This window comes from Crocodylus siamensis, chromosome 10, assembly GCF_052110815.1.
Source record: "Crocodylus siamensis isolate JL-2025a chromosome 10, ASM5211081v1, whole genome shotgun sequence".
Taxonomy (NCBI): Eukaryota; Metazoa; Chordata; order Crocodylia; family Crocodylidae; genus Crocodylus; species Crocodylus siamensis.
Window position 1 is genome coordinate 36,956,826 of NC_143404.1, and position 10,810 is coordinate 36,967,635.

Below are 10,810 nucleotides of genomic sequence, written 5' to 3' on the forward strand. Positions count from 1 at the left end.
AGGGCCAGGTGATAAGCACTGATTCGTGTGGGCATATCTTGTGAATCACCAGCCCAGCCATACAGGGAGCCATGCTGAACTGGTTCCTGATGTAGTGCAGGCTGGTGGGGGTGGCCAGTTTCATGATGGCCTTGGCCACTCTCTTGTCTGACGCAATGTCTCCTGCCCCAGCATTGAGATTATGTGATTAAATGTCTCACTGGTCATTCAGAACATCTCCAGCCACTGTTGATCATCCCAAGTCAACAGTACAATTTGCTCCCAACAGTCAGAGCTGTTCACATGAGCCTGTACCCTACAATTTTTGCTCCTTAGGTTGTTCCACAGAGTCCTGTAATCCGCCAGTTCTGCTTTCGGTTCTCCCACTTCATAGCAAGCCGTAATTAGGTTCTGCTGTGTCTTCACATCTTTGTAGAAGGTTCAGCATACCCTGCGTTGCAGTCAGTAGCTACATCTTTACAGTATTGGTTGCATCCAAGGCCATCACCAGGGCATCAAACAGCATTTTGTCCTTCTCAGTCACTCCATCAAGGTTCACTGAAGCCATGTTGTTTTGTAGCACAGTGCAGGACAGCTGTTTAACACACAGTACCATCAAGGTTCACTAGGGGGTTGGCGGAATAGCTAGGCCCATTGAATAGATACAGGCAGTCCTCAACTTACGACTTTTCTAGTTACGATGAACGGCACTTCTAAATGTACACTGTTCCGAGGTTCCAATGTGGGTTTCAACATTACGATGCTGGATACAGCTGCCTCCAGCTGGTAAGTCCTTTGTGCTTAGGAGAAGAAAGGTGAGGGAGCAGATCAATGCCCCTGCAGTGAGGGACAGATTGGGGCTGGGGCAAGCACTGCCCAGCACTGGGAGGGGGTGGGCCAGCTCCCACCCCTGCGCGCTGCCAGTCTGGGAGCAGCTCATCTGGCAGCTCTTGCCACTGCTTCTGCCAGTGGTTCAGGAGGGCATGGAGGGGAGAGGGGAGTGTGCCCCTGGATCCACATGGGGCAGGTGGGGCCAAGGCTGCATTGGGCTGTGCTCCGGGTGGACAGGGGAAGGCGCTGGGAGTGGGGGGCTATGCCCTCTTGTCACTTTCCCAACGGGGATGCTACTTCCGGATGAACAGTGGCTTTGTCCCGCACCCTCCCACCCTGCCCTGGCTGGGCAAATGGCACCAGGGAATGTGGGAGGGGCATGTGCCCCTGGATCAGGGTGGGGCGGGTGGTGGAGCAGGAACTATGTGGGGGCTGCAGCCACCCTAAAATTTGCCATAGCCCCCACATAGCCCCAGCCACGTGCCTGGAGTGCAGCCCGGTACAGCCACAGCCCACCCACCCCACACCTATCCGGGGGCACATGCCCCCTACCCCTGCATGCTTTGCCGCCACTTGCCCAGCCAGGGCAGGGTGGGGGGGCATGGGACGAAGTCACTGCTTGTCCGGGAGGCTGGGGCGGCTCCCACTGCTGCACCTCGCTTGTCTGGAGGCAGTGCAATGGCTCTGCTCCACCCCAGCCGGGTGAGTGGCAGGAGGGCACAGTCCCCGCTCCCAGCGCCTTCTGCTGTCTGCCTGCAGCGCAGTCCGGCACAGTCCCAGCCTCACCCTCCCCACGTGGATCCAGGGGCACTCCCCCCTTCCCATGCCCTCCCGGACCGGTGGTGGGAGCAGCGGTGAGAGCTGCCAGATGAGCAGCTCCCAGTCGGCTTGCTCCAGCCCCAGCCACGGTCCCAGCCCCAGCCCCAGCCCTAGCCCCAATCCCTCCCTTGCTGTGGGGCCATTGGTCTGCCTCCATGTCCCTTTCTTCTCCCTCTCCCACCACAACAGACTTACCAGCTGGACTCAGTTGTGTCCAGTGTCATAAAGTAACCAATCCCCCTTTTATAACACTGTTCCTATGGGAAAACTGGTTCTGACTTACGACGTTTTGACTTAAGCCATGGTTTTCAGGAACCAATTGTGTTGTAAGTCTGAGGACTGCCTGTATGAGCATAATTGCCCTACTACCTGCAATTCAATTCTTACACAGCTCAGGAGGCCATGAGCTAGGCGTAAGCTCTGCAGCTTTTGGCCTTCAGTGAGGGGTGGGAGGGGAGGTCATGTCACGCCTGTACACTAAGAACTTGTAGGGTTTAGGATGACCCCAGAAAACCATCATATCTCCAGGGGGGCAGATACTGGTATTTACTGGACCAATTAATAGGCACACCAAGAAGTATCACCCCATCAGAATAATCCAAGGTTGAACTGTGGGTGTGTGGGGCCAGTGCTATGTTTCAATAGCTCTGTTATGTTGAATTTCAGAAAAGATTATTTAAACACATGTCTATATAACAGCTCAAAAACTTTGCCAGAAAACATCTCACAACTCTGGTGACAGCATAGCTAGCTCTCTCTTGACTCTTTTTGGCCATGAAAACATTCTCAGTGATGCCACCAAAAAACAAGTCAAGTATGCAGGCTACAGAGGAGGACTCAGATACATCTATAAACCATGGCCCCCTACTGGACCTGGGAAGAACTTAAAAACTTGATTGATATTTGGTCAGAGGAAAAGATCATTGAGCAGCTGGAAAGTAGACAATATAAACCAGTGTGTACAGCAATTGCCAAAGAAATGAAGGTGCACGGGCACCACTGGGACTGGACACAGTGCTGCAGCAAGATCAAGGCTCTGAAATGTGCTTTTCATTGGGCCAAGGACAAGAACTCTCATTCTGGTACAGCACACACAATTGCACCATTCTATGACCAGGTGTCCGTCATTCCCACCCAGGATGCAGGAGAGGCTTGTCTCCATTTGTTTGGGACAACAGGTATTCAGGAGAGCACGCCTAGTAGGTTAGGTGGGGGTTAACTTTTTGTTTAACAGTTGGGGATGAGATCTTTGACCACAAATACTTTGTTTTCCAATTCCTGTTACCAGCTACCGTACCCGATGGAAGCTGGGGATGTGTGCCCCAACCATGGACACTAGCTTGCACTGCAGCAGGGCAAATGCAGGAATTCCGCTGCAGGCAGCAACGCTCCAGAGAGAGCACGATGGAGTCTTTGGTGGGGATTGTGCAATCATGTGACCGCTGCAGATGACTGGCAGGGTGAAATCTGGGAAGTGCGTAGACAGTTTAAATAGAAGAAGACAGAAAGCATGGCAGGCACTAGGGAATTCTGAAGGATATCATAGACAGCACAAAACAATTCCTTGAGTTGGCCTCATGGTGCCATGCAGGTCTCAAGGAGACCTGCACAGCGATTAAGGAAGAGATCCTTAAGCATGTGAACAAGCTCCCGATTCAGAAGTAGGTCCCCCCCCCAGGAGCAAGCATGTGAGATCCACTAGGCTTGCCTCTATCTGGGAGGTCACCAGCAGTGAGACCACTGCGCCTGTTTCCCCACCCCACACAGCAACAACCTCAGGGACACCCACAATGTCTGGAAGCGAAGCATGCCCCAATTCAGGTAGGGCCAGAAGAGCACCACTATGTTTCAGGGAACAAGGGGCAGGTAAGACAGAGGGTGCACAGCTGGGAAAGAAGAGAATATGATGGGGGCGGGGGTTGTTAGTTGTTAATGCTGCTGTTTATAGAGGCAATTGTGGAATGGACATCCTGCGTTATTTTATTGCCAAGAAATTAACTGCTCTGGTTTAATAAAAATTATTTTTCATCCATGTCTGCCTGCTGTAATGGGAAGGGTTGATAAGGCCTGGTTTTGCGTGCTGGGTGATGTAAGCAAAGCCAAACATTCCCTGGTTTGCTTCAGACACATAGTGGTAATAAGAGAGAGCACTTCCCCACAAGTGGACAGTGGATGGGAGAGGTAGCACAGAACAGGGGTACCTTGGTAACTCGGGTGTGGCAGAATGGAGTTTGAGTGATGCGGGGTAGGGGCAGATCCGACACTGGCTGCCTGCTTACTATAATAGTGGTGCTGGTGCTGAAGGCAGGGCACAGGAGCAGGGCCACCTGTGTTTTTATAGATTTCATAGACATTAGGGCTGGAAGGGACCTTGAAGATCATCAAGTCCAGCCCCCTGCCCAAGGGCAGGAAGTCAGCAGGGTCAAAGGATCCCAGCAAGATAAGCACCCAAGCATTTCTGGAATGAGTCCAGAATAGGTGCCTGTACCACTTCTGGAGGGAGTCTATTCCAGGACTTGGGGCTTAGACAGTAAAGAAATTTTTCTTTATGTCTAGCCTAAAATGGTCTTGGAGAAGTTTATGACTGTTAGTCCTTGTTATCCCTTGGGGTGCTCTGGTGAACAGACATTCCCCCAGATCCTGATGCACACCCCTTATATACTTATAAGCAGCCACCAGGTCTCCCCTGAGGCTGTGTTTTTCCAGGCTGAAGAGTCCCATGGCTCTCAGCCTCTGTTCACAACGCCTATTCTCTTGCCCTCTGATCATACGCATGGCTCTTCTCTGCACTCTCTCAAGCTTCTCAACATCATCCTTCTTAAATTGTGGAGGCCAGGATTGGATGCAGTACTCCAGCTGCAGCCTCACCAAGGCCGAGTACAGCAGGAGGATGACATCCTAAGATTTACTTGAGAAGCATCTATAGATGCAAGCCAAAGTTTTGTTTGCTTTACCAGCTGTGACATCGTATTGGTGTCTCATGTTCATCTTCTGGTCAATCATGACTCCCAAGTCTCTTTCAGCCTTGGTGCTAGTGAGCATAGCACCGCTGAGCCTATAAGCATGCTGCAGGTTTTTTTCCCCGAGGTGGAGTACCTTGCATTTATCGGTATTAAACGTAATCTGGTTTGTATCTGCCCACTTACTAAGCTTATCCAAGTCAGCCTGGATCACTAGCCTGTCCTCAGGTGTGGACGCTATGCCCCAAAGTTTAGTGTCAGCGAACTTGGTCAGCGTGCTTCTGACACCAATGTCTGCATCGTTGATAAAGATGTTGAAGAGAACTGGTCCAAAGACAGAGCCTTGGGGGATGCCACTGGTCATGGATTGCCATAATGATTTGCTACCATCGACTACTACTCTCTGGGTCTGACCTTGGAGCCAATTTCCCAGCCACTGGACTGTAATGTAGCTGAGGCCACAACTGGCCAATTTTTCCATGAGGCGATCATGGGACACCAGATTGAAGGTCTACACCAATGCTGGCTATAACTACACCCTCACCCTGGCTGCCCCACGTCATGCTAGGCAGGGTGGTCCCTTTGGGCAGATGAAAGACAGACACGAAGTACCCATTGAGCAGGTTGGCTTTTTCCTGGGTGTCGGTTATCAGCTGTCCCATTTGATTCAGCAGGGGTCCAATGTTACCCTTGCTTTTTTTTCAACTCCCTACATATCTGAAAAAGGACTTTTTATTATCCTTGATATGTGAAGCCAGATGGAGTTTGGTTGCAGCCTTGGTTTTTCTGGTCCGCTCCCTGCAGGCATGGACCAGTGCTGAGTACTCCTCCTTGGTGGTTATTCCAGCCTTCCATCCTTTATAAGTCTCTCTTTTTAGACATAGGAGGTCCTCAAGTTCCCTGCAAAGCCAAGGGGGTTGCTGTGCCCTTTTGCTACCCTTCCTCTAGATGGGAGAGACAACCCTTGTGCTGTCAGGATCGCTCCCTTGAGGAACAACCACTCCTCTGGACTCCTCTTCCTGTTGAGTCATGGTCCCTTAGGGCCTCCACAATGAGCCTCCTGAGCTTGTCAAAGTCAGATTTCCTAAAGTCAAGGACTTCTGCATTGCTGCAGGCATCCTGCAGGCAGCACACATCCCTCTGTGCTGCACCCCACTGTGCCATGCCCCTCTGCATGTCCATGACCAGGGTGACCCTCTGTGATGTGCCACCCTTTAATTCACCCTTGGTTCCTGCAAGGACTTAATAACTGCTTGGGTGCCTAACATGGGTACCTGGGAACACTTTCATTTGCCCTTAACAGCAAATGGTGCCCTGCTGGTCCCATGCCTACCACACGTGTCTGGCCAGGGTGCCATCCTCGGACATGCCTGCCCTGGCTCCTGACATTTTTGTTCCCCCCCACCCCTAAAGCTGATCTGCAATTTTAACAGGTTCTGTAGTTTTAAAAGTTTAACAAACCCCTCTATGGATGTCTCTGTCAACTGCTATTGCTTTTGAGGAGAACAAAGCCAGGGAGTTTGGCTTGAGTATGTGATAATAACCCACATTGAAAAAGAAAGTGCCTGCCCATCAAGGCTATGCAAGTCTCTCCCTTTGGCCATAACATACGTGGAACCTGCAGTGAAGCACATAGAAACTTTGATTTTAATATTTAAATATAATTGATATATTAAGCATGAACTGGTTGTCCATAGCACTCGTTTGGGCAAAAATAACTCCTCTGTTCAGGCTAACTGAACACATCTGGGGAAGTCTTCCCCTGCCCAAAGCTCTCCCCACCCCCCCTTCCCCTCACCCCCCATGCCCACTGTACTAAGTATATGTGCTTGTAAAAGGAACTGGCTTTTGGTCGGTCATTACAGATGAAAAGGCTTCTTTGACCACCCCACACCATGCCTCTTTACATGTGACCTTTAGATGTTCAGGACCCTGAGCTGGACTCTGCCCTGCATATAGATATTGGTTCTGCAGAGCCAAGAAACAGAAGCCTTTTGTGAAACTTTGCAACATTCCACTGATAAGATGCTCTGCATTAAGTGCTGTCCACTGCCTTTCCTCAGACCAGGGCTTGGCTGTGCACAGGAGTGCCCAGTGAGAATGGTAAGTCAGAGTTACCATATTTCCAGTATCAAAAAAGAGGACATCTGTGGGGGGGGGGAGGAGAGGGGGAAGGAATATATGATTCTGGTGGGGGACAGTGATATACCCATGCCCTGCCTCAGCCCCTTGCTCCTAAGCTACAGGCTGCTTCACCCCCAGCCCCAAGCAGCCAAGCTGCAAGTGCCAGGGAAATGCGGAGGCAGAGCAAAAACCTGGACATTAGCTTGAATTTTAAAAACCTGCCTGGATGGAGAACAGGGGACCAAAAAAGAAGACATGTCCAGGAAAACCTGGACATATGATAACCCTAGATAAGTCAACCAGTCAGATCTAGCAGCCAGAAGGCTGCCAGATGACCTGCCCCCTTCCCAGTTTGGTTCACTATGGCCAGTGTCCAGCTGGGCAATGGCTGCAGGTAACTGCTGCCACTGCTCCAAACCCTTTTTCCCATCCTGCTGTCTGCCCTTGCAGGACAACCACTCTGTGCCACTGCTGCACAGCCCTTGATGCCTGGGCTCAGGTCATGTAAGGCTGCAGGACAATTGTTGCAAAGGTCTTGCCAGGCAGCCACCAACCCTTCTAGGGGCCTTTCTGGGGAGGTACCCTGAGACAGTCTCTCCTCATGATGCTAAAGTACCCAGAGCATGCCACTGCTGCATATTCCTGAGGTGGTGCATGATAAGCTGTTTGTATACTGAAGGTTGCCTGAGCCACTACATCCTGCTGATGATGATCCTGCTGGTGCCCCAGGCACACCTGCACTCCTGGTTCAGGACCCTTAGCTACGATGGCATGGGGGGCAAGTCTGGCCTGCCACACAACTTCCGCTAATGGCAGGACAGATTCCTGTCGCAGCGCTACATGACCCTAACCTCCAATACCCAGGATGACATAGCTGCAGGAATTGACACCTTCCTCAGTGTGTGACTGGCATGGTCCCACCCAGCTCTGGGGAAAAAGAACGATAAATAAGGTTGTGAACCTTGTCCTGACTGTGCATGTGAATTCAAGGGGCCAGGGTGGTGCAGTCATACCATCCTAATCCTAATCCTAATCCTAATCCTGCTCTGATCTTCATTTAGTGCTCTCATACCTGGTGAGGAAAGAATTGACCTGATATTCATAAAGTGGGCAGCCACACTTAATGGTCCTGCAGGCTCACAGAACACTGTCGGGTTTTCGGTAAAACCGTTATGTGAATAGGCGGGGAGGAAATTTCAGTCACAGCAAACCAGAAAGGGTGTTTTATTGGAGGGTGGAGGTGAGCACTGGTTCCTCAAGGCTACTGCTTTTGTGCAAAGTCTGGGGAGCTATTTTCTGCTAACATATGTTCTGCAACTGTTGCAATTTCAGCTGGCACCAGTGAATGGCATGCTCTGAATGGCTTGTTGCCACAGCCAGACCATTTCCCCACCTCCAACTGACTGGGACCACAGATGCCCTTTCCCAGTGGGGGGGCAGGGGAACATGGGGCAAAGTTTTTCCAATGCCTGGAATTATGGAATCAGAGAACCCCATGCTAGTTTAAATGGCAAATGAAACCGCGCTTGGGAGCCTGCTTAAAACGGAGAAGTGGTTATTAGTTCTATGCCAGTGTTGGATTAACTCATGGGCACATGGGGCCGGGATCCAGGGTTCCCTTGCTAATCATGATCCACCTGGGGTTGACAGAAGTGGGCGTGCTGGCCGCTGTCATCTGTAGCGGGCAACGTGTGCCTCCTTCCTTCCCCTCCCTTCCATCCGTGCCCTGTGAAGGGGAAGACTGTACTCAAGGATGTACTGGAGATTCCCCCCAGTGCTACAGAGGCACGGTGCTGTGTGGCTCAGAAAGGATTTAGAGATGTAATGCCAACCAAATAGCCAGCTCCTTATTTGAGTCATTATACACAGCACATCTGTATTATACAGAGTACAATGCCCTTTATTTGCTTACTGTTTTTACATAAAACAAGCAGTTTTCTGTGAGCCCACTCGAGTGTTAAGCTGGCCTGCTTTACGAATAGCAGGTCATTTCTGTCAGCATTCATTCATTCTCTCACCAGCTATATAAGAAACTGTGAGCAGGGACCAGTGTCCTGACACATGGGTGACTGGTGGGTAGCCCTCTGTTGTGGCATGGGCCAAAAGGGACCCTGTGGGCGACCCTTATTGGCCTACCAGTCAGTACATAGCTCACTGATTAGTTACACCTTCCAGATATTTTGGACACCAAAAATTGCAACAAGTATGCTCATAAGAAACAAAGTTTCTGGGTCTGTTGTCCAAACACTGTGCACCAAAAAAGAGGGTTGGAGCAGGGTGAACTTTACTTGACCAGGTCACCTGAAGACCTAGACTTTGAGAGTACAGCTATCCAGATATGGGTACTCCTTATTGATCTGAGATGTCTGACGCTGAGGAGATAAGACAGCAGACCAGGGAGAGAAGATAGCAAACCATAGCACGTAGGGCATGTAGGACTAAGACCACTTGGTTCTATTGTTGCCGGCACAAAGTGCCCGAGGGAGGCAACAATTGGGTTCGTTGCCCGGTGTGCGTCGCGCCAAATAAACACACTGGGGGAGAAGCAGACAGAGTTTATTTGAGCTCAAGTAAAAGGCACAGGGAGACTGTATTGTCTCAAATCCTGCACACCTAACCCTGCAACAGCGAGATCTTTATACCCCGGTCAGTTTCACTGTCAGTGTTTTTCCCCCGCTAGCCCCGCTTTCCCTCCTCCCTCCTCCCTTCTCCCTCCGAGTGGTGTCCTTGCATTCCACAGATAACAGTTTTAGCTCGCCTGCTTTCCAGAAGGACAGGAGATTTGCAGGCACCAGAGAGAAAGGGTTGCAAAGGTTGGGCAAGGGGGGGCTTTGGCTCATCTGAGCCTGGAGCAGAAGGACTTCATCGACACTCGTGGTCTTCCATCCCTCTGAGTTACCCAGGGTTATGCCCAGTGTCACCAACACTATGAAGAAACTAAGAGCCTTGTGTGTGTGTTGTGGGACCCTAAGATGTTAATCCAGTTCCGCAACAGCCCACATGCAAACTTGCAAATATACCTCCATGTGTCCAGGAGACTTGCTGAGCGTGGGCACAACTAGACAGCGGCCCAGTGCAGGGTGAAGGCCAAGATTCCGAATGCTGCTTTCTGATGTGAAGTTGCAAGAGCTCAGCAGCAGGGCACCCCTGTGTATAACATGTTATACTATCAACACCTCCACCCACTAATGGAGATTCTTGAACGCCATGAAATGAGACAATCAGCGTATCCAGGCCATCCTCCACTCCTAAGACCTTGACAACCATGGGTCCAACTTGTGCTGCCTCACGTGAGGAGGACAGCAGAAGGGTACTAGTACTGGCCCATGAAGATTCCTTGGAAGAGGAGAGACTGGGGACACTGACTTCCACACCTGGTATGTGAAGCCCTGGGGAATAAGTCAACTGTCAACTGAACTGACAATTGTGATTAGGCTAGACTGTGAGGTGAAGGGGAGGTGGCATCTGACACTGCTTTAAAGATGCGGCAAGTTAGTAGGCAATACAGGGAGGTACAGGGTAACATAACGCAGGGAGGCTCTGCTGGGCAATTGTTTGCAGCTGCTCAGGGCCTGCAACCCACCACTTGGCCTTGCAAGCCCTTCTTGGTGATTTTTGGCCTGATTGCTTCTTATCCGCTCACAAGATTTGCTGAGCACAGAGCTCTCAAAAAGGCTCATTTCCTTGCATTCCTTGATTTTCCACTCCACTTGTTATGCTGCCACTGAAAAAATGCAGACCAGATAGGAACTCTGTTAATGATGCCCAGATAGACAGGGTATCATCAGTACCTGCGTAGTGTGGTGGCATGAGATTGCAAGACTGGTACGTCATGTCTGTGGCCACATATTGACCGGAAAACGTGGCAGGAGGCATTCATGAGAACAGGAGAGAATGGCAGTCCAGCTCGGGAATGTAGAAAATAGCATTGCTTATCTGTAGTGAAAGTTGTTGATTATTGATTATCATTTGTTTGTCTTTTTAAACAGTCAATGCTTATTGTTATTGCTTGTTGCTATAAAAGTTGTTGTAATAACAGTTGTTATAAAAGTTGTTGATTATTGCTTGTGGTTTTAAAAGTTGAAGAATATTGCTTG